The sequence below is a fragment of the Mauremys reevesii genome, linkage group 9 (genome assembly GCF_016161935.1).
Source record: "Mauremys reevesii isolate NIE-2019 linkage group 9, ASM1616193v1, whole genome shotgun sequence".
Taxonomy (NCBI): Eukaryota; Metazoa; Chordata; order Testudines; family Geoemydidae; genus Mauremys; species Mauremys reevesii.
Genome location: NC_052631.1, coordinates 90,451,838 through 90,475,756, shown reverse-complemented (window position 1 = coordinate 90,475,756; position 23,919 = coordinate 90,451,838). Strand labels below are relative to the sequence as shown.

Below are 23,919 nucleotides of genomic sequence, written 5' to 3'. Positions count from 1 at the left end.
CATTTTGTAGTAAGAGGGTTTTTAGCCAGGGGGTCTTTGGCTACACCATCTTCTCCCCTGCCACAGTGTGCTGATTGCCACCAGCCATCCTAAAAGTAGCTGCATTATGCCCCACCAATCTGATGCCAGCATTGAACTCAACAGCATTACTCACATGTTTAAAGAAAGTACATATTTAAGTGTCTGAAGGATCAGGGCCTAACACTTACCTTGTGTGGATCTGAGTCCTCGCCCCACTTCCTTTACCCAGAGGCCTCCTGCCCTTGAGGACTCTCCTGTTTTGGCAGAGTTCTCGTAGCCCCAACAAGACTGGGCCCAGGATTCCTCAACCCCAACCCTGCTGTGGCCACCTAGGACAGGGGCTAAGGTGTCCCTCTGCACTGGGCACCTCCTGACCCACTGATTATTCCATACAATTTAAAGCAAATACAAGTTGTTTACTTAACAATCAATTTAAAGAAAAGAATAAGAATAAATGGGAAACACATCACCCTGCTCTGTGGCAGGGAACATTACAAACAATGTCTCTGGACATCAAAGCACTTTGCAGTCTGTTCCTTGTAGGCCCCAGGCCTCCTTCTCAGGCCCTGGCTGTGCTGCAGGGATACTGTGGGTGGGACACTTGAAATGGTGGTGACCACACACCTCCGGGCTTTGGGTGGTGGGATCCTTCTTTCCAGTGCCAGCCCCCCGGCAGGTTAAGATCCCCCTCCCAGCCTGGCCTGCATGGACCCTTGGCTGGAGTGTCTTTGGCTGGCCCCAGTTGCTCACCACACTCCGGCTTTCTGGCTGCAGCTCTGCTCCCAGCACAGGATCTGCTCTCCCTGGGATGTGCCTCTGGCTCTCTGGCTGCAGCTCCGCTCCCAGCACAGGGTCTGCTCTCTCTGGGCTGTGCCTCTGGCTCTCTGGCTGCAGCTCTGCTCCCAGCACAGGGTCTGCTCTCTCTGGGCTGTGCCTCTGGCTCTCTGGCTGCAGCTCCGCTCCCAGCACAGGGTCTGCTCTCTCTGGGCTGTGCCTCTGGCTCTCTGGCTGCAGCTCTGCTCCCAGCACAGGGTCTGCTCTCTCTGGGCTGTGCCTCTGGCTCTCTGGCTGCAGCTCTGCTCCCAGCACAGGGTCTGCTCTCTCTGTGCTGTGCCTCTGGCTCTCTGGCTGCAGCTCTGGCCCCTCTGGATCTGGCCTGGCTCTGCTCTCAAGCTCAGCTGCACATTCCTGCTCACACACGGAGGACGGGACCCACACTGGCCTTCTGTCTCCTGATTAGCCGGCCTGCCCTGTCAATCAGGCTGACCTGGAGCATTGGCCTCTTGCCATTGTTCCTGGGGACTGTCAGTCTCAGGGTCCTGATTTGCCATCAATCAGTGCTGGGAGCTAGCAGCCAAAACACCCCACTGAATGTTAGTAAAATTCTGCCACAGCCACAATAGTTACACATCCAGGCCCCATAAAAACAACATATATCCACATCATATTATATAAAAACCCATTAACAATTCTTAAAAGAACATTTAACATAGTTAACACTCCACATCTACTTCTTAATACTATACATAACAATATTCATTAACACACTACATAGAACCAATAAAATAAGTATCTTTAAGTCTAACAGGAAGTACACCTTTATTAGCCCTCTGGGACCTCCTTAAAACTGGTGGTTCGTTACCCATATTTTCTGTTTCCCTATCCTCGGGTAATACTGGGTCAGTTTGAGGGATCTGGCCATTCTCGTAGGGTTTGGGTTTGCCACTCTGTCCCCCTCTGTATTCGGTTTGTGGGACTAGAACCATTTCCCAACTGGTTTCAGCCTCCTCAGAGTGTACTGATCTACGCCTCCTATGGTCCCTGTCTGGACTAAGAGTGCAATGTTTCAACTGGTCCCTGTGTACTACTCTCTCAGGACCTCCCAGCTCAGGCGAAATGGTGTAAACTGGTAGCTCGGGATGTGTGTGAGCAACCACAATGGGCTTTGACTCCCACTTGTCCTGTATTTATCATAAGTCCTTTTCCTACTTTGGGCAGTGTCTTTAGTTGTATTGAGAGCAACTTCACAGGCTATCTTCAACCTGTCATGGTGACCTTTGACTTGGTCATCATAATTGGTCACCTCATCCTTAGAAAAGATTTCTTGATGTTTCTCTACATGTGCAGGAATCAGCGAACAGGAACTGGCAGTCTCCCATCACATCTTTCTGGAAGAAAGGTAACTCGTCCTCCCTTCTCCTCATCATCTGCAGCTCATTTTCTGGTACACAGCGGTGTTCATCAAGGATCTTCCCTTTCCACGGAGGAATAATGGTCTTCTGTTTTCTGCCCACTTTAACATTTCCAATATGCCTCCTGGGCCCAGGGAATGACTCTGCCTGACAGTTCATCCTCCTGGTTCCTTCTCCTGGTAAGAGTAGCTCCTTCAGCTCACTGATGATGTTCATTCCTAGAATCCCTGGAACTTCTTCTCCCATATGGCTCCCTTGACGCTTTGTCTTTCAGGATGAAGATGCATTTTCCTGGCAGCGTTTGGCCCATATACTCTATGTCTGCTTCAAGGCACCCGCCACTGGGATTGCCAGTCCATTAACAGCTGTTACAAACTGTGTGCTGTGCATGGTCAGGTCCTTGTCCTTCAAATATTTTTAAAATGCGACTCTGTAATGGTGGTGACTGCCAGTATCTACCAAACATCTGGTCTTCACCCCTGCTATATATACTTCAGCAGTTAGACAGTCTCCAAATGAGATATGCTGGCACTGACCACGTTCCTCTCACTGTATGCAGAGGGATTTTCCACCAAGGACAGGCCTAGGAATCCTTCTGCCACTGCTTGGCCTTCTACTCTAGATGGACCACTCGCTCCTGGTGCCCCATTGGTTTTGAGTGCCTGGGACTCTGTTCTTCTTCTCAGTGAACATTCTCGGCTAGTATGTCCTGGCCTGTCACAAGTGTAACAAATGTATCTGCCCAGCTCATCCTTCAGTGGGGCTCTTCTTCGGGGTCCTGGGGCCCTTGGATGTCTTGGCATATTGGTGGGTTTTCCCTTTCATCACCTCAGTCATCACTTTCAGCATCTCCCCTGTTGGACCGCCAGTTTTGGACAGCTTCACTTAAGCTTTCCAATGTTAGCTGTGTTTGGGGCAGGGCTTTTCCCAGCAGCTGCATTCTTACTCTTGGCTGTCTCTGCCACAGGAACTTCCTCTTCTTCTGACCACATAATGGCAGCCTGCATGAGTTCATAGAACTTCTACTGGGCTCTTCCTTAAACCTCCTTTTCATTTCAGCCCCAACACCAGCTGCTCTTTCAGAACTGTATCTGCCACTTTGCTCATTCTCTCCTGGAGGTCATATGCATATGCCCGGATAGTTTCACCAGGCTCCTGCTTTCTCTCAAAGAACTCCTTTAGTCGGGTTCCAATAGGCACCTTGTCTCCATACACTTCTAGGAGGAGTTCAAATACCTTTTCCACATCTTTCTTGTCTGCCACTGCCATGAACTTTACTGTGGCCTTGGCCTGGCCCTTGAGATGTTCCTCTATGAAGTCTACATGGTCTTCTACAGGTACTCTTAGCACACGCAGAGCTGCCTTCACAGACTTGACCCACTCTTCTACCGTAATGTCTCCTGGTCTTGTCGGGAAGCCACCAAACTCTGTGACCTTCCGCTCCCGTGGGACATAAATAGTAGCGGGTTTCTTAGCTTCTGCTGCCTGTTGGTCTATTACTGCCTTGGCCAGCGATAAGGCTTCTCTCTGTTCAGTTCTAGCTTGTTGTAATGCCTCCGCTTGGTCTGATAATCTGCGCTGAAGTTCAGCAAACTGAGTTCTTCAATTCCAGCCATGGTAGAGTGCTCAACCAGGCCTGGACAGTGCTACTAGAACTCAACCAGTAAACCAATGGGGTGGACCCTGTGGATAGGATCCTGTTGAGGACTCTCCTGTTTTGGCAGAGTTCTCGTAGCCCCAACAAGACTGGGCCCAGGATTCGCACTGGGCACCTCCTGACCCACTGATTATTCCATACAATTTAAAGCAAATACAAGTTGTTTACTTAACAATCAATTTAAAGAAAAGAATAAGAATAAATGGAAACACATCACCCTGCTCTGTGGCAGGGAACATTACAAACAATGTCTCTGGACATCAAAGCACTTTGCAGTCTGTTCCTTGCCCCCCAGGCCTCCTTCTCAGGCCCTGGCTGTGCTGCAGGGATACTGTGGGTGGGACACTTGAAATGGTGGTGACCACACACTCGGGCTTTGGGTGGTGGGATCCTTCTTTCCAGTGCCAGCCCCGGCAGGTTAAGATCCTCCCAGCCTGGCCTGCATGGACCCTTGGCTGGAGTGTCTTAGTTGCTCACCACGGCTGCAGCTCTGCTCCCAGCACAGGATCTGCTCTCCTGGGATGTGCCTCTGGCTCTCTGGCTGCAGCCCCAGCACAGGGTCTGCTCTCTCTCTGGGCTGTGCCTCTGGCTCTCTGGCTGCAGCTCTGCTCCCAGCACAGGGTCTGCTCTCTCTGGGCTGTGCCTCTGGCTCTCTGGCTGCAGCTCTGCTCCCAGCACAGGGTCTGCTCTCTCTGGGCTGTGCCTCTGGCTCTCTGGCTGCAGCTCTGCTCCCAGCACAGGGTCTGCTCTCTCTGTGCTGTGCCTCTGGCTCTCTGGCTGCAGCTCTGGCCCCTCTGGATCTGGCCTGGCTCTGCTCTCAAGCGCAGCTTGGGCCCTGCTTCCCTCTTAGCTCGGCCCACTCTGTCTGACTCCGGCACATTCCTGCTCACACACGGAGGACGGGACCCACACTGGCCTTCTGTCTCCTGCCCTGTCAATCAGGCTGACCTGGAGCATTGGCCTCTTGCCATTGTTCCTGGGGACTGTCAGTCTCAGGGTCCTGATTTGCCATCAATTACACTTGGAAGGATCATCTCCAACATATGTAGCTCTTCAATATACTTTTTTCCTTTATTTTTAATCAATATAATGTAGCATATTGTGGGCAAAAATGTGCTAGTATCCAGTTAAATCTAATCAGGTTAACATTTCAGGGTAATGGAGGGTTGAAAGCTTTCTGCTGGTTTCCAGCACTCTGGTAAAGTCCTTCGGCAGCTCCTCACTGCATGAAGCAAATCCACAGCTATGTTCCAAGATCCCCAGTTGGCAATTCAGGAACCCAGATGCTAAGCTCCAGAAAATACAGTATTATTCCTAGGCCCTTTTGTGTGTTTTATAATGTGTTCTGGTAACTTTTGACCTGTTTGGTTGATTATCAAAGGATCTGTTTGGCAGAAATATTAGCCAGGCCCCTGTGCATGAAGAGGTATGCAGAATGGAATCTCTTGCCCTTTACTGTACACCATAGATCTAGGACCTATGTGCTTACACACTTCCCTGGTGGCTTCACACAGAGCCCATAGGAGAGGAAGAACTTGTTTAATTTCTTCTTCGCCCCCTGTTTCAACATTATTCCTGATTGAATGAAGTCCTAAACTCCTCTTCAGCAATTATTGTGATAGTTAATCTGTGCTGAGGCAGCAATATTGATGGCCTGATTTTTCAAAACCTTGTAAACTCAAGCCTGCTGGCAAAAGTGCCTATGCTGTTCATGTCTAATTTGCATTCATAAGTGTGTAATAAGTAACTACAACTACATCTCTGCACAAATTATGGCCCTGATTCTGCAAAAACATTTTTGGTGTACAAGATGAAGACACTTGATGTGGAGGACTCTTGATTAAGGAGGTTTGGATGAGGACTTGAGGAAGTTTGCAGGGTTACCCAAAGTTTTATGTCTACACTGCAGTTAGGCACCTGGGGCTGGCCCATGCCAGCTGACTTCAACTCATGCTGCGGGGCTGTTTAATTGTGGTGTGGATGTAACCCACACACCTCCTGGGTGTGGTGTTCTGTCTCATCCAGTGGCACCAAGACCACTTAAAAAGAGATTGAGTCTGCTCTACAGCCTTGGCTAATAGCCATGTGGTTTTTAGCTCATGCAGCAGAGTCTCATGCATTTAGCTCCAGAGGTCCCAGGTTCGATCCCGCCTGCTGACGACCAGGGTCTGTCAGTGTTACAAAACATTTGGGTTTGGGCTGGAGCTGGGCTCTAGGACCCTGTGAGGTGGGAGCGGTCCCAGAACAGGGGCTGCAGCCCCAACCTGAACATCTACACTGCACATAAACAGCCCAGCCCCATGAGCCCAGGTCAGCTGGCATTGTCCAGCCACAGGTGTCTAATTGCAGTGTAGACATACCCTTTGTAACGTGGTGTGTGTGTGTGTGTTGTTTTTTGTCTGAACTTCAGCTACACTGTAGCTTATGCTGTTGCTTCCTTCGTGGAGCTGCACTAGCAGTGAATTACAGACCCTGGTTCCCCTGCTGCAATCCAAACCTAGCAGTGAAATAGTGATTTGATGAATTCCTGTATATGTTTTCAGTACATCCAGCAGCGTAAATGTGGAAGTGTGGGGTGACATGTCTAAGGAGATGGATTCTGTTATAAAACTAGCAATAGGTGAAACACTAAACATATAAATATCTTTTATTAACCACAGTCAATCCGCATATGCAACTAAAATGACAATGTGTAAAGCACTAACAATTAAGACATAAAACATACTCTGAGGACTACTGGTGGGACAGTTACTCTACACTCAATGAAATAAACCCCTCCGTAGAGATTCCAAATCACTAAATTTGGCACAGCCATGATTATACTTAGTACTTGCATTGCGCTTTTCATGTTCGAAGTGCTATACAAACATTAAATAATTAATCCTCACAACAGCCCAGCAAGGTAGATAAGTATTATTACCTATTATAGTTATAGCCCTGGCAAATAATGCAAGCTGACTAACATTGCCTGGGTATTTACAATTTTTAAGCACAGACCCATCTATGTAGAACCAAACTGCCATTTTATTCTCACCAGAATGGGACTGTATTTAATATCTTCTGTTAAATCCCCCAGTCTCACATGTGTTTTATCACAGGGGGATTTGTATGTGGATGACTTCAGGACTGTAAACTAGATAATATCCCTTTTCTGCTAGTGCTGTCTTGACAGGTGCAGCCAAATATAACCCTATTCCCCTCCCTCCCACAAAAAAAAATCTAAAGAGAAAATAAAAATAATTCTGCTATAAAGCTACAGCTGGGTCCTCAGCAGTGAAGTTCATATTTGAGGTTCTGCTTTGGGCCCATCTCTATTTAAAATTAACATATGTGCGCCTATGGATTTTTCTGAACATTTTCTCTGACCGATGTGTGAATGAATCAGCAATGCCATGGTCCCTTATACCCCACCATATTTCATCAATCTTCAACTAACTCAGTCTTTATTTTTCGAGAGCCCTATCGTGTCCTTCCTGTGGCATATGTGGTTATGAAAATACGATGTGGTGATGATCGGGTGTTTTCTATGTACCAGACTTTTTATATTTCTGGGAACTCTTCCCCGTGTGCAGAATTCAACAGCCAATGTGTTACTGGTCTGTTTGTACTAGATGCCCACACTGTGCTGTCTCATGTATACTTTAATTTTGTTCTTTCTTATTGTTGTTTTCCTTACTCTAATGCAGGGATTCCCATCTGTGCAGCATGTACAACTGGCGGTATGCAAGCTTGATGATCCATCAATTCACTTCACACAGTTTTTTAAGATGATGATACATGAACCAATACAGCTTGAGAACTGTTTGCTCTAAAGTAAGTCCTCTTATACTGGGAGTATCCAGGGTTGCCAACTTCTGCAACTTTATCCTGAGTCTCGTGCTACTTAGTATTTTATTTGAATCCTCTGTTCCTGGGGCATTGGATTAGGTGAGAATCTGTTTCCATTAAACAAAAGGACATTCTAGCACTTGTGGTTGCAGAAAATCTTGAAAATTTGACTTGAGTGCAGCCTAAAATCTCAAACCAGAAACTTCATCATTTTTAAGCTAGTTTCATGACTTTTTGGGAGGCTGACTTGTGATTTTGACTGCTTGGGGTTTGTAGTTCTGAATACCTATAGTGCTCCTAACCTAGGGAAGCATAACATTACTATAGTCTACATGTGAGAATGTGGCTGGTTTCCATTACGAAGAGCATCTTGTTATGAGGGAACTTGATTCAATAATACCTGGCTCTCATCTAGGCAGGGCCGGCTCCAGCTTTTTTGCTGCCCCAAGCGGCGAAGGGGAGGGGGAAAAAAAGAGGAAAAAGCCCAATTGAGTGATTGAGCTGCCACCGAAGAGGAAGCGAGGCACTGAAGGACCTGCTGCAGACCCGGACGTACCTCCCCAACAAGGGATGGACTGCCACCGCCCCTTTCTATTGGTCACCCCAGGCACCTGCTTCCTTCGCTGGTGCCTGGAGCCAGCCCTGCATCTAGGAGTGTGGGCCATTGTTTCTCATTTGCTTTTGACAGGGACACCAGGATGCTTGTAACATATTTACAGACACAGCATTCAGGTGTAAGTCACAAGACAGTTTGTTTTAGGGGCACATTTGGAGCTGGGAGAAGACTCTATCCCCACATTCCTTGTACACCCAGAACTCCCAAAGGCTTCAGCACAGGATCAGATTCTTGGTGTGTACTTGGATATGTAAGGTTGTCTCTGAGTTTATACTTGGAACTGTCAGTCAGACAATAGGAAAGATCTCCCGATATGGTCACTTTAATCTGATGTGAGCACCTCCATTATCAGTTGTATGTTGATTTACATATTTGACACATTGGGCCATATTATCTCACTGAGGAATGTGCAAAATGCCCCTCATTCCCATTTGCATGTGGTAGTGTAACCCACACATCTCCTGAGTGTGATGTTCTGTCCCTTCTAGTGGCACCAAGACCACTTAGAAATTAATGAGTCTGTTCGATAGCCTTAGCTAAGGGCCCGTTGGCTTTTGGCTCATGCACTAAGCTGCAGAGGTCCCAGGTTCGATCCCGCCTGCCAACGACCAGGGCCTGTCGACGTTGCAGTAGGATATGATATAAGACAATGCTAAGTCCAACTGAACATTGTTTCTGTTGATACATCCTGCTGTAAGGTGTTCTTAGAATGTTAGTGGCTTTGATCTTGCCTTTGTAGCAGCTCCTTTGCTAGCTACTCTACATCCTGGAAATTGGATTTTAAAGTGCCATATAAGGAACATTTTTAAAAGATAGAAGCCGATCGCAAATGCAAGGAAGTTCATGCCGTTAGTAGAGGTTTATTCCAATGTGCAGACTGGAAAGTTCCATGCTGAAAAGGAAGTTGTTTGGAAGGATCCTTTTCTTTTGTGAAGTACAGTAAATGAGAAAGAGTTGAACGGGGAAAAAAATGTGGCTAGAGGTAGAGGGGGAAAAACATCTGCCTGAGTAAAGAAGAGTAAAAATAACTAAAATATTTATTTCTACTAGCTTGGAAAACAGCCAGATGTTAGGCAGACTTTTGATTTTTTTCCAAGCATAAACTTTACTATGTCATGCGCTGCTACACATGGTGACAGATAATCCTTACAGCAGAACGGAGCATTTGGTGTGCGCAGGGTAACGGATGTGGAGTGGTATTTGTGTTTAAGAGGAAGTTGGCATATTTTCCATTGCTTTTGACAAATGCCATTATTTTTATTTTCTACACAACTTGTGAGGTATCAGACATGTTCTAATGAGATTCCTAAACACCACGCTTATAAATATTAATAGGCAAAGCTCTTTTTCTCTCCTGCACAGAGAGAGATTTCATTTTGCAATGATGAAGTTTCATTCATGTGAACTGTACTGCAATTTGTTCTTCTGTCTCTTTCACAGGAGAAACAAAATTCAAAGTTATGGCGCAATCTCTGTTCTCAGTCAGCCCTGTTCTGTACCTGTATTTTGTATCTGATAAGGAATTTAAAATCACCCCATATTTGGAGGCTGTCAGATAGTGAGAGAGTTTACAAAGCCTTACGAATACACAGGATGAGGAGACTGTAGCCAGTTTCTGTCAAAAAGAGAGAAGAATGTTAGGGCTAGTCAAGAGATTTCTGTTGAAACTGTATTTCTGACAAAATGGTTGTGTGTAAGAGAGAGAGAAGTCTCTGCTTTCCACAGAAAATTTTGACTTTTCATAAACTGATTTTGGGGGAAAAAATCAATTTTTTTTGTTTTGTTTTTTTGTTTTTATGAAAAGCCAATCTTTTGCAAGAAAAGAATGAACCAACTTTCTGACCAGCTCTTGAGAGTCTTCACTTGGGTGAGGTGCTGCAGTTTCTAGACATTTCATGCTCTCATGCAACACACTCTCACTGAAGTCCTTAACCAGGCAGCATTGGTGATTTTAATTTTCACATAATCACTGCAGTTTGTGTACTACTTTGCCACCAAACTATCCCACATCTGTCTGTTAAACCTGTCAGAATAAAAGCAGTTTGGAGTTTTCAGGCCCAACCCTTTTCAGATATGACGGAACAGAAAACAGTAGAAAACTTCCCAAGAAGGGAATTAGTTCTTTTTTCTTTTTTTGGAATGCTCCTATTTTATGAATGCCTTGTCCAGTTTGCCTCATACTTAAGAAAAAAAAATCTACCCTGACAGGACCCTGCTTGTGGATTTTCTTAATTTTTGAAGAAGTTGTTTCAGTATGGGTGCCAGAATTGGGCTTTCTGGGGGAAAGTAGCTACAGCCTTTTCTTGTAGAGACAGGAGCCTGTCTCCATATATCTGAACAGTGACTTGTTCTGAGGGTAACCTATAACCAGACTGGTTCATCTGGAACCTTCTTTCCTGTCTTTTTAGCCTTTCATAAGAAGTTCTCCTTATTTGTATGTAAGATAATGTTCACTGAGGATATCAGATTGATGGTTAAAATAGTAACTGTGTCAAATTGCAGAAGTATATTGCAATGTGACCAGGTGCGTTTTATTTACAGTATCTCCCAAGCCCAAGATAAGATGCATGATTTGGGAGATTAAAATAAGAGAGATTTAAACCAAAGGCTTTTCCTTGCTTTCTACCTGTTATAGAGCTTGGATGGAATTGAGAAGAGCCCAAGCCCCTCATCCCCAGCCAGAGCCCTCATCCCCCCCCCCCCACACTCTCCCATTATGCAATATAGGGAAACTGTTAAACACTTACTGTTTGTTGTCCATCTTTACATTATTTTTAAAAATATGTATCGGCTTAAAAGGCGGGGTGTGTGTGTGGGGGGGACATTGGACCCGTTCTGGGCACCATTAAAAATTATACAAACCTGCCGCCCCTGTAGATAACTGCCAGCTGGGAAGCTCAGCCCAGAGGTAACCTCCAAAACTCAGCCCTGTTCTGAGTTGCAGTCTTGTCTTGGATGTATCTCTGCTTTAGAAATCATCTAGTGCAAATAGATATTAAAACAGCTTCCCCAGGAATGGACTGTAATAATGCTGGCAGTGAACTTCTGATGTATCAATAACATGTAATAAGCTGCATGAAAGAAACACTTGAATATGTAAAACCTTACTTAAATATTTGTTGAATTCTTTGTCTAAGGCAGAATATGCAATAAAAATGCATTATGCTACTTGTCCATGAAAGGTTGCAAAAATAGATTTCTCATTAGAATATTACTTTGCAGTACACAGCAAGGACATTGGCAGGCGTGTTCTCTAGGTATTTACCTGTGCAGACTTTCACAAGCAGATGTATTGGCTACCTTGAATTGGTTCAAGGACATGTCCCTCACAGAAATAGAAAAACTTGAGCGGCCCCAGGCAGCACTTTTATTACAATCCAAAATTAGAGCTAACATATTTTTCATAATTGGGGATAAAAGCTGGAGTAGCTGCATAACTTTAAAAAAAAATTATTAAAGAATGGTTGAATATTCCTGGCAGAAATGTGTACTTGAACACAAATTATTCTTTGGGACAGCAAATCTTTCCTCTCAATGTACATGACAGATTTTTCCTAGGACTATTTGCTTTCAGGCAATGCTGTATTTCAGGAAAAGAAAAATTAACACTGCATGCCACTCTGTTTTCACCCCATATTTTTCTCCCCATATTACCACTTGCAGATGCACAACTTCTGACAGATTTTAATTGGACACAGGTGTACCATACAAAACATCTGCTTATTTTTGGTACAATTATTAACACTGCAGCTGATGAAGATGAACACAAAGGAATGGAAAATTAATGTAACAATGAATCAAACTGCAAATTGGGAACTAAAAATAGCCAGCAAAACAGCGTAATGGGTAGGGGAGGGAAAAGAAAAGAGGAGAAAAAGAAAAATATTAGCATATGGGTTAAAATTTCCCCTTAAGGGATTGCATGCAATTTCCCCAGAAAGAAATCTCTCCCTCCCCTACTCTAAGGAACTAATGCAGCCTATATAGTAAGACCAAGATCAAGCTGCCATTATCTGTAATTTAAACAGCAGTAATCACTAATGCCTAAGTATCTCCCAATGTCAAGTATTTCACTAAGATTACAGTTCTAAAAGCTAACCCAGTGGAGCTGTAGAATCACAGGGCTAGATCCAAGAGCAGCTCTAACTCCCTCCTCTGATGTAAAATCACTCAGGGTCATAGTAGTGGTGTACTGGGCATAGTATAGCTCTGCTCTGACACGGCTCTCCCCAGCAAGCCCTTGACATGTCTCTTCCTTCCCCCACCACCATGCCAGGGCCTGGACTGGCTTTCCCCCTCCAAAGCTTTGTTGTCAACAGAAAGATGCCCTGCACAAAGGTAGTGCTCCCCTGGCCATTTCTGGCCGCTTTAAATCCACTTTGCACTACTTGAGTGAGTGCCAGAAAGTGAATTTAGCAGATCAGAGAATCCAGCCTTAGCGATCGCAAAGATTTACTGGATCATGCGGGCCATCCACCTGCCAATGCAGCATTGTTCTTTTGACACTTCTAGGGCCCTTTTTTTTTTTTTTTGGTCCAATCTACATTTAAAACTCCCAAGCTAAGGTTATTCTATTACTTCCTTCCAGAACCTGTTCCAGGGTCTAATATCTGTCACTGTGAAGAAACTTTTCCTGATATTCAGCCTAAATTTTCCCTTTCTTGAGATCATCTCACAGCTAGTTATGGATCCATGTACCGTAAAAGAAGAATCCTTTAAGGAGACTCCTTGTATAATAAGTTTCCACAGAATCGCATAGAGCAGTGGTTTTCAGACTGGGGTACGCAAGCTCTTGTCAGGGGGTATGTCAGATGGAGGTAGGCAGCAGACAGTTTTTGGAAAGGGGTATGCAGTCTAAAAAGTTTGAAAACCACTGGAATAGTCACATCAAAAAAAAAAAGAAGCTTAGCTCAAAGCTCATGCTGAAAAAAAAAATTGTGTCTCTCTGGGTGCCACACAAGTCCTTTTTTTTTGCGGATACAGACTAACACGGCTGCTACTCTGAAACACTGGAATAGAGTCTCCACTGCTCAAGTGTCAGTTTCTTAATCGTGAAATTTGGTTTTATCCAGGAGAAGCTGTTGTACAGTAAAACTAGATCTTGATATTTACATTCTTGCACTTGACTTGGGTTGTCTTTTTTTAAAGAATGAAACGATGGACATGATTGTTAAGCATAACAAGTGATCGTATCTCAAATCATTGCATACAATAGCCCCAAACGTGTGTTGTTATCGTATTAAACCCTTCTTGTTGTCTGACCTCTCTATCGAATGACAGCTTTGTAAAAGAATAACACAGGTAAGAAAAGAACATTGCTGTCATAATGGCTCTTGTGGAAAGTTACGCAGCATAATAGGCTGCATAAAACACTGTTTTAATATGCGGAGGACAAAGCAGGTGAAGCGGAAGAATATATGTAGGTCATGCAGAAGTAATAAGGCCATAATCGTTGGATCACAAAGCTAATTTTCACTGTTGCTTTCTGACTGTTACTACTGATATGTTAGTCAAACATAATTTTTTTTGGTACTTTACTGATTTACTAGCATGCTCTTAACTGTCCATTAATACATGGAATGTGTAAACACAAAGAGTCTTTCCTTGGTTTATGTATTTGGACAACACTCACAAGGCTGGGCAGCTTTGTGAAAGGAAAAGACTTTTGCAGGGGATCCCAGTACGATCACTACTGGGATCGGTGCAAAAAAAATCAAGGATGGAAAGGTCACTTTAAAAGATACTGGGGGGGGCAGATTTGCAATTTGGATTACAATCACTGGAGGCCTGCAAGTGGCCCAAGCTGTTGAAGACACCCTGTAGCAGCAGGTCGGTCTGCAGCAAGAATCCTGTGGCACTAGTCACTTTGTACCCAAAGCCCTGTGAACTCTGCAGCACGGTCAGACCAAATCCCAGAGCAAGCATCCCTTATGCTCCGCTACAATGTTAATTGAGTCTGTCCTCATGAAACACTTCTCATTCCCATATGTCTTCCCCCCCATAGACCTGGCTTGTAGTTGAAAATAGCCATTGATGTAAAATCCATCAATGATTATATTTGAAAGTGAGGATTTTTGAAGATGGACTTTTTGACCGTGCTGTCCAAGTGGTTGGGCTTCTGGGGTGTTGTGCAAATGGCCTAGCACAGAGCCTCCTTCTGAAGGAAAGGGAGGGGTGGGGTGTGGCCTGCTTCAGTGGGTCACCTCCCAGGCTTCCCGTCTGCTGTGTTTTTCTCTGTGGCCCAGCGTACAACTTTGTTTCTCTCCATTCCCTGCCTGTAAACTGGACTCTGGCTCCCCAGCTCCCTGCTGCCTTGAGAGAAGCTTGGGGGAAGAGGCTGAGAAGAGGCGTAAGAGGGGGGTGAGGAACCCCAGGTTGCAGAGCATGCAGGCAGCTAGCTGAGGAGGAGACCGGTTGTAGGGGTTGGGGGGGCTGGGGGAAGTTGGTTCTTGGGGTACTCCAAAAAGGGGCAGACAGGGTTGCTTTCATCCCCTGGAGAGGGGAGAAGACTGACAAGTCCTCAAGGGATGGCTGTGACCCCAGGGCGTGATACTGCCTGAGGAGGCGCTGCTCCTCGAAGGAGAGGGAAATTCTTAGAGTGAAAGACTGGGAAGATGACTGCTCAATAGGGGTTTCCATTCATTTGGGACCTTCGTTGCCCTATGAAGTATGGAGCTATGGTTTAGCTGAGGAGCTAAACCCATCCAGGGGGAGGGAAACTGAAGAAGGGCCGCACTATTACAGCTCCTAGGAACCCTGGGTGGAGTTTAAAGCTGTTGCTCCCTGGCAGAACCCTTTGCCTCAGCCCTACTTTGGCTCAGGGCTGAGTGCCAGTGCTGGCACAGCTGCTCCCTGCCCATGTATGGGGAAACAAGCCCATCACCTGGCTCTCTCAGCTCTCCTACAAATTTGGTGCTTGATTTTTTGAGCCTACAGGGAGCCTGCATCACTTGCTTTTCTTTAATAAGGAGAAATATATCAAAACAGAAGGTTTTGAGGCCTGTGCTATGTCAGTGCAGCACTGCCAGCAGCTTAAAGTTACTTTGCAGTCCTGAACTGTGGAGGAAAAAATAATTAATAGATGTTTTGTTTTTCTGTACAGTCAGTTACTCCTTGTGTTCTGCTTGTTAATTAATGTTATTGGTTTCCTCGTAGTGCTATATTTTTTGCACTGGAAAGTAGGTTTTTTTTATATTGCTAAAAGCGCCTCTTTGCTGTCTCTAGAGAGTCGTGTCCCTTTCGTGTAGGAGCTGACAGTCCCTGCTGGCTTGCTGGCATTTGATCTAGACAGATGCGGAAAAGGTGAGGCTGGTTCAGCAGTCATAGATAAGGACAAGGAGGGAGCTCAGCCAGGGTGAAATGATGATGATGTTGTGTGACTGAGAATTTCTTGTGGAAGCGGTTATGGGCTGGGAAAGTGTGTGACTTGACGGGCACTGTGTGGAGTCTCCTTTAGAAGAGATTTCCTAGAGATCTCTGCACAGGTTTGACACTCTGCAGTCCTTTGCTTTTCACTGTATTCAGTCTAGGGAAATTTGAGAATAGAAAAGGGAATTTCCCCTCCCCCTTGAATAAGATAGAACAACTACAGTACTAGTTTCACTGGAAGGGGGAAAACAAGAGACAGTCACAGTTTGGGTACATTTGTAGCTTTAATGCCATTTCTGATACTTGCCTAATTATGTTGACATCGTTTAATTTAGAATTATACTGATACATGGCAGATCTTCCTTAATTACTATGACTGAAGCTTTGAAAGTCTAGAACCCAAACAGGCTCTGAAAGGTGAAATAAATCAGGATGTACTGGATCTTAATGGAAACTAACAAAATATTTGCATAGGGTGAGAGTTTCCTTTCATTGAACATATTTTGACCCATTGGCAAAGCAGATCTCCCCATCCTGGGCAGCATCAAATCCTTTCAGATATTTTCAGAAATCCGACATATTGAATTTTGCTTTGGTTAACCCGTGTGTTCTTAGAGGGGGAAAACGGGCTATCCAGGCACACTTTAATTAGGAAGCTGGTGTCTGAGGATCAGCATTAGGAGATATTAGGATTTAGAGGATAATTTGACAACTTGCGGGGAGCAAACGTGTGTTTTGGAAAGTGGGATAATAGGTAAACGTACCTCAGAAACATGATGGGAACGAAGCAACAAAGATTTAAAAGCAAGTTTCAAGGAGCTGGGTGGCTCAGGGCATTGGTAATGGGCTATGAGTGTTTAGCCTCTAAACTGCCAGTTCAAATCCAGCACAGATTAATGGTAAGAGAGTATTACCATCTGATGGCTGTCGATAATGGTGCTGGGCTGCATGAGCTATGGAAAGTCAAGTGCTGAACCCCCTTTTATATGAATGACTGATTTTTATGAGCATTCTCCCAGAGGTGCTGGAACAATTTGTGTAGTGGGGGTGCTGAGAGCCATTGAACCAAAATGTAAACCCTGTATATGATAACCAATTCAAGCCAGCGGCAGCACCCCTAGTTCCAACTGCTATGCATTTTCCTCAGACACAATTTATTAGGATAACCGATATTCTACATTATAGGTGAGACTTGCCGAAGCTGGCCCTAGCTCTGCCTCCATTCATCAGTGTAAGAGTACGTCTACGCTGCAATTAAACACCCATGTCAGCCAACTTGGGCTTGTGGGGCTTGGGCTGCAAGGCTGTAAAACCGTGGTGTAGAGCTTGGTCTGGAGTCTGGGCTCTGGGACCCACCCTGCACATGAGGTCCCAGAGCTTGGGCTCCAGCCTCCAAGTCCCACTGTCTGTACAGCAATTTCACATCCCCACAGCCCAAGCCCTGTAAGTCCAAGTCAGCTGACATGGGCCAGCTACAGGTGTTTAATTGTAGTGTAGAAATGCCCTAAAAGTCCCCTGGTCTCCACGAGAACAGTGTTAGGCCAGCACCGACGTATTTTTGAAAATCTCTCCCTCCTAGCACACTTATACTTGCAGCACATAGGTATGGTCTTAGCTTCCACCATGCAAAATCCCAGCTCTGTCATCCCTTGTGTCAGGTCAGCATGTTACAAGAGTCTTATTTTTGCCAAGGCTACTAGCAAGGGACTTTTGCATGGGGCATAAATGCAAGGTAACAAACCTTAAACCTTTTGTGGTCGCTTGTTGCCAGTGACTTTCACCCTATGAGAGACTGGCGTTATGCAGCTCACCTTTCCTCAGATTTGCTACAGAATGCACATAACATATTGCAGAGGTGGTAATGCTTGGTTACACCTCAAAGCGTGTAAGGTATTGGTGGTGGTTTGTTCAGTGTTGTCTGTCTGATGCATTTAAAGTTCTTTTCTTGAAGTATAAGTTGAGGCTGTGTATTCAGAAGCCATCCCCTCTCTTTTGAAAAGGACGCTGTATGAGAAGCATAGCAGTGAAGCTGGGGTAGCATGAGCAGCAGAACAGGCAGTATAGCCCCAGTTGGGAGCCTGGGTATGTACTTGAACTGTCCCCCATGGTGCTGCTATTGTTTGAGCTTGCTAGATCAAAGCTAGCTCAGGTATGTCTAGACATACTGCAGTCTCACCTCTGACCTTGAGCGGTTTGGGGAGTTGATAGTATAAAGTGCTCTGTGGTCTTAGTCCACTTTTGAGTCTGTGGACATCTACATCATAGCAAGAGATGGCCAAGCACCTCAAAGTTCAGGATCCGTATCAGAAACTCCCCAGAGTCAGGTGTTCAGCTATGGGGTTCTAATTTGGGAGGTTTAGTTCAGGCCGTTATACAGTTGGGCCTCAGTTGTGAAATCAGGGACTGGCTGTGGATTTAAAATCTGAACACACTCCCACGTCCAGGGTTGTCGTGATTTGGGGTTTTAGATTTGGGACCCCCCTGTAGTAAGAAACATTCATTTAGGGGAAAATGAATGTAGTTATCTTTTGTGCTTCACCTACTGCAGTGTGTGGTCACACACATTCCTATGATTGGTATCTCAGGCACTCAAAGACCAAATAAGGAGCTAATTTGGGATTTGCAGTGAGAACCTGTCCGTATTTCCTTCTGACATTCTGTAAGTGGGATTCCATTTTATGAGTCTGTTTGTAAGGATGATGGCCCCTCACAGCTGAGACTAAAGCTCCCTGTTTGCTTTGTTGAATCAAGTCTGCTCCAGACTACGCCAGTCTGTGTGTGCCTTCTGGCTGAGATCATGCCCCATCAAATAGTCCTTTGTGATTAGAGCGGAGCAGGACTGAAAATGAAGGCTGATGAACACTGAGGAAGAACCATCAGCACCTCTCCTTTCTGCACGATGTTGAACAAGATGTTGCATAGCATCCAGTCCAGAAGCATATGAATTCTCTCTTTACTGGTATCAAAACTGCTTTCTGCTAAGGTGTGTGGTCTCAGGCGGTTGGCACAAGTGCTATGGGTAAAAAGTATTCTTGAAATTACAAGTGGCTCAGTGGGACTGTTTCATTACAAGCTCCTGGAGGCAAAAAACGTGACGCTGTTCTCCCTTTTGCTCCCGAGACTTTGGCTCATCCTGCAGTTGACCGGGCAGGTGATCCTGAGTGACAGAGCCACTGAATACTGACATCTCAGAGTGTACAACATGGGAGGAAGGAGTTGTAGTTCCCTTCACCGATGAGAAAACAGCTGGTTTTGTGGGAGGTCAGGTGTCTGTACAAAATGTTTAGTTTGCTACCCAAACTTCTGACATCTGATGGAGAACCAGTTTACTGTACAAAGAGCAATGATGTGTGTAACTTGAAGCTTGGTGCTTAGAGCGTGGGTATTTTACATTATAAGTGTGGCTTTAGAAGAAAGAAATACACCTCTACCCCGATATAACGCTGTCCTTGGGAGCCAAAAAAATCTTACCGCGTTATAGGTGAAACCATATTTATATCGAACTTGCTTTGATCTGCCGGAGTGTGCAGCCCTGGCCCCCTGGAGCACTGCTTTACTGCGTTATATCCAAATTCTTGTTGTATCGGGTTGCATTATATCGAGTAGAGCTGTACTTCAGGAGATATGGAAGAAGCTAGTTCAATAAAGAACTGAAGGGTTGTATTTCTTGTTTTCTAGCCTTTCATATTCCAATTAGCTGAGCATGGGCAGAGCTTATGAATCCCAAAGCAACTGCTTCTGACTGAGCTCCATAATTTCAGCTCATAAGATTCCAAAAATACATTGCAAAATAAAGCTATTTTTCTAGTGTTTCCTAATAAAAGAGAATGAGGTTTACTGTGCTATAGAACTGGTTATTGTGCAATGATTTAGTAAGTGTTTTAAGAATCCATTTATTCAAAGCGAAGAGTTGTACCTCTTTCTCCTGAGCAGTATTTTATTTTGCTGAATCCCAGATATTGCTGACAGACTTTTCTTTTATGGCTGGATCATTGATTTACTGGTTGTACATTAACTTTGAAAAGGGTTTGATATTTTTTTCATAATTAAGGACCTACAACAATCAAAGCTCTAGCAATGATCTTGTTATAGATTAATTCATTGGGTAATGTTAGACCTGTATCCCTAGTTATCTGAGCTTGGAGTGCTTTTACAAATTCATTTTACTGTCTTCTTTGAGACCCTTCTGCCCATGGTTTGTTTTCATGTCCTGGTTGCTGTATTCAGTGAAATCAAAATGCCAGAGAGATTGCTCCATACCCTCTGCTTCTTAGCAAATTGTCCTCCATGTCCTGGCACCCAAAAGCAATTGGTTATGCTTCATTATGTCATTCAGTAGAAATTCAGCCTCCAGAAGGCTACAATTAGGCTTCCTCATTGTCTGAAAGGCACAGAACTTAACTGCAACCTCCTTGGCCTTTCCTGAAGCTGGGAGGGGAAGAAAGATCCTGGGCCAAAGCAGTGACAGCAGAAGACATTTTGATAGGCTAGTTTTGTTTATAACATCACTTCCCTCCCCTGGGTTTAATGTGTTTAAATGCCTGTGAACATAGGATTCTTCACATGAAAGAGGCTGCCTAACCTGAGAGAGGAAGGATGGTCTAGAGGTGAGGGCATTAATCTGGGACTTGGGATTCCTTGGGTCAAGTCTTTGCTTTGCCACAGATTTACTGTGTGATCTTAAGCAAGTCATTTAGTTGGTGCCTCAGTTCCCCATCTGTAAAATGGGAATAATAGCACTACCTCATCTCACAGGGCTGTTGTGAGGACAAATGCATTATCTGAGGGCCTCGCACTCTTTAATGTGGTAACAAGGTCTGTACAAGTACTTGATGTATACCAAATACATTCCCCACCCCCATACCTTATACACATCCATAAAGGCAGAAATGCGGGGAGAGAAGACATGACCTGGGAATAGACTTCTAGAACACTGAACAGAAGTTCTTGGTGGTTCGGGCATGTGGGGCTTGGAGAGAGTCTTTGCATGTTTCATACTTCAGCACGCTTGGCTACCCCTTGCTTTGTCTAACTGGCAGTCCTGTGTCTCACCTGGGAGTTCCAAGGTGAAGGATGAATTCTCCATCAACATGTTTGGGTGTTGTAATGCTATGCTATGCACTTTCCAACGAGCCCATGAAAGCTGTTCTCTTGTGATTCTGATTCCAGTGTCCAGGCCTGTTGCAGACAGTAAAAACTACTTATTTTAAATTGACTGCATTTTCATAAGAAGGGGTCATGAGTTTCTTAAGGCTTCTGTTCTATTTTGAGAGTCAGTTAAGTGGTATGTGTGTGTCTTAATATATTGCATCTTAAATTCTGCCTTGGAAATCTGCAGTGATAAAAAGTAATACAATAACAGCTGAAATTCACAGGGGAGGAGGATGTCCTTTCTGTTACTCTGTGTATAATGATAGGTTATTTGTGATGTCTCTCTGAGCTAGGACTATGTGCTAGGATCTTTTTTATCCCTTGAATAGCTTCACATAAAATAGCAGCTAAGTCTTTGGCACTATTTTTATCTAATTTGTAATTAATAGACTTATAGACTTGATAGTGTTCTGCATAACACAAATCAGATGCTGGGATGAAGAGCCTGATATAAATATCTAGCTTGAAATCAAAGGCCATAGTTCAAAAGTGACCTGTAGTCCTGTTCAGCTGGTTTCTGCATTCCTTTATGGCCCCTTTACATTGCCATAACCTGGTGGACCTGGAGAGCTGGGACTTCCTCCTGCATGGGCCAGGGAAATTTCTGAGTGGCACAGAGGTGGTGCCACACTAACTTCACAATCTGCAGTTATTGGGTGTGCTCAGACTGTTCCTTATGGCTGGAATGGTCCCTTGGGGTGTTGGCCTCTGAGTATACTGTTTTTAACTTACCCGGGTGGGGGTGAGGGTGCGAACTGGTTATTAGCCTGACACCTTTCACAAGCAATAAGTTAACTTTAAAATATATGTTAATATACTGCGTGCTTTACCACCATGCAAAGCTGCGGGAGCCTGAAAATTGGGCTTTCTGGTAGTTTGAGAGGTAGCATCATTGGGTAGAGCTTTTGAACTGGATCCACGCTTCAGAAGAAACCAGTCCCTTCTGAAGTTAGACCATTTCAGTCAAACACTTCCCTCATCCCAGCCAGTGCCAAAATTTGAGTGTTCAAAATTCAGCCCCAGTCGTGAAAACAAATGTCATCTTTGCCACATCAACTAACACTTCAAGAGAAACAACTGACTCTCCAAGCGTCAATATCGGCAGCTTTCCAAGTAGCATCTTGTCCCAGGTTAAATACAAAATGGGAGGAGTTGGCAAGCTTTTCAAAATGAGCCAGGGGAGGGAAGTTCAAATCATCTCAGTCCAGAGATCTTTCACTCTAGAAGGAAGTCATTCCAGCTCCTGATGAAATAACTTCTTCCCCTTCTTCTCCCCACTGTTGATCTTCAGCGAAATAAATGGGCATTGGAATCCCGTTGCCCCTACTGCCTAATATCCTTGCAGCAACTTGAGAGTTCTCTCTTGTTTCTATTAGAATGTTACTTTGTTAGCGTGGCTATAGTGACAGGGATTGCTTTTCAGCTCAGTTGGGATAAACTCTAGTCACAGGTTACAAAAGTTGCTGAAGGAGATGATTATTGCCTAATTCTAAACTCCGGCTTACTTTCATGAAAAAGCAATCACTGTTTTACTGTCCAGAAATCTTGTTTTCGTGTCTGAAGATGAGCTGAATGCCTGGCAAGGCTCTCTCTGCGTTAATTTCTCATGTCCAATCCCAAGGGTTGTGTCTAGTCATGGGAAAAGTCACACTGTAGTAAGAATTTCTGGACAACTTACTTAACGTAATGTGTGTATGCTCCAGGGAATGAACATCCCTCCATCCTGTAGTGGCTGCGGTTAGCCACGCCCTCGTACACATCCAATGCTGTCCTTATGCAAAGTGTAGGTGCCCAAAAGCTGGGCCTGTAAGACTCCCAACTGCTCCCACCCTCAATCGGCTGCCTCTGCTTGTCCTTTTTCTTGCTGTGTTCTGTCTCCATCTCTCTTCTCCAGCCCATTTGCTCCCTGGCTTGTGGTGATGGGGTCTTTGTTCTCTCCCCTCTCCATAGCCCAGCCAGGCCACCCTCCAGCAAATCACAGTTCAGCTGTGAACTCTGTCCAGCCACTCTAGGAGCAAGTCACCTAATCTCTCCCTCTCTCTGCTTCAGTTCTCATCTGTAAAAGGGGTGTAATTCTACTCTCTCATCTCACTGCAGTGGGTGGGAGGAAAGGGGGGGAAGGATAAATGAATTCATGTCTGTGCAGTGCCTAGGTGTACTGTGGTGATGGGGGTTGTATAAACCACATTATGTACTTATTTTCTTTCCAGGCACTTCCTAAACTTCATTGTCACTTCTCTGCTTTTAAATGTAGGGTCACCTTTTAAATATGATGATATAAACCCCACAATGCTGTCTATGGAGAGCCTCCAATGCCTCATTATTTTGGCGTAGAAAAATAGTTCATTATTCGGAGGAAAAAAAGCAACGTGCGAAAAGATATATGCTCACATTAAGTATCATGACACTAGCTTCTGTTAAATGAAGATTGATATTAACTTGTAGCTTTCAGTTATACTAAGAATAAACCTTTCTCCTACATGGGTTTTAATGCAGGAAATTTTAGTAATGCTAAACAATGCTAATTGGCCTCAACGCTTTGAAAGATAAAGCTGAAAAGGAATCACTACTTCTGCCTACTTCCTGTCATTGAACACAGAAAAGTGTCAATCTACGGGAATCTCTTCTACCTCTCACCCTCCCACCACCCCATCACATGGCTATCATCCAGGCATTGTGGTGCTCATTGTCACCACATTCTTTATTTCCTGTGGTGTAGTGTTGCTTGCATTGTTAGATAGCTGCCTTTCTCTCTCCCAGAGATGGCTGCCTCTCAGTGATGGGTTCACTGATGCCTGTGTATCTATAACTTTCAACATTTTAGAAGTGTTTGGGGTCTGTTTTGGAGGAAAGGTGCTGAATAAATATAGGACACTAGTAATAGTAGGACAGTATGTTCTAAAATCAGCCCTTGTGTGTAGTGATGCAGTGGGAACATGTCTTCTTACCCACAGTCTTGGAGAGTGAGCTGTGTGCGAATGATTGTCTAATAAGGCAAACTGTTAGTGGGGAGGGCTGGTGCTGCTGGAAGTTCACATCTAGCCTTGGATCAGGAAGAGCACAGACAGAGGTAACACTCTATCAGA

The 23,919-nt window shown here is 44.7% G+C and overlaps 1 long non-coding RNA gene across 3 annotated transcripts in view; it reads left to right on the top strand.

Moving 5' to 3' along the window:
* Nucleotides 1–23,919, top strand: part of LOC120371426 — a 125,438-nt gene that overhangs the window by 25,461 nt on the left and 76,058 nt on the right. For 2 of the 3 annotated variants that reach the window (XR_005584341.1, XR_005584342.1), the window contains one exon: nucleotides 7,557–7,683. The exons of the other annotated variant lie outside the window; for it this stretch is intronic. This is a non-coding gene — a long non-coding RNA (uncharacterized LOC120371426). The remainder of the gene's footprint in view (nucleotides 1–7,556; nucleotides 7,684–23,919) is intronic. 3 annotated transcript variants of the gene reach the window in all.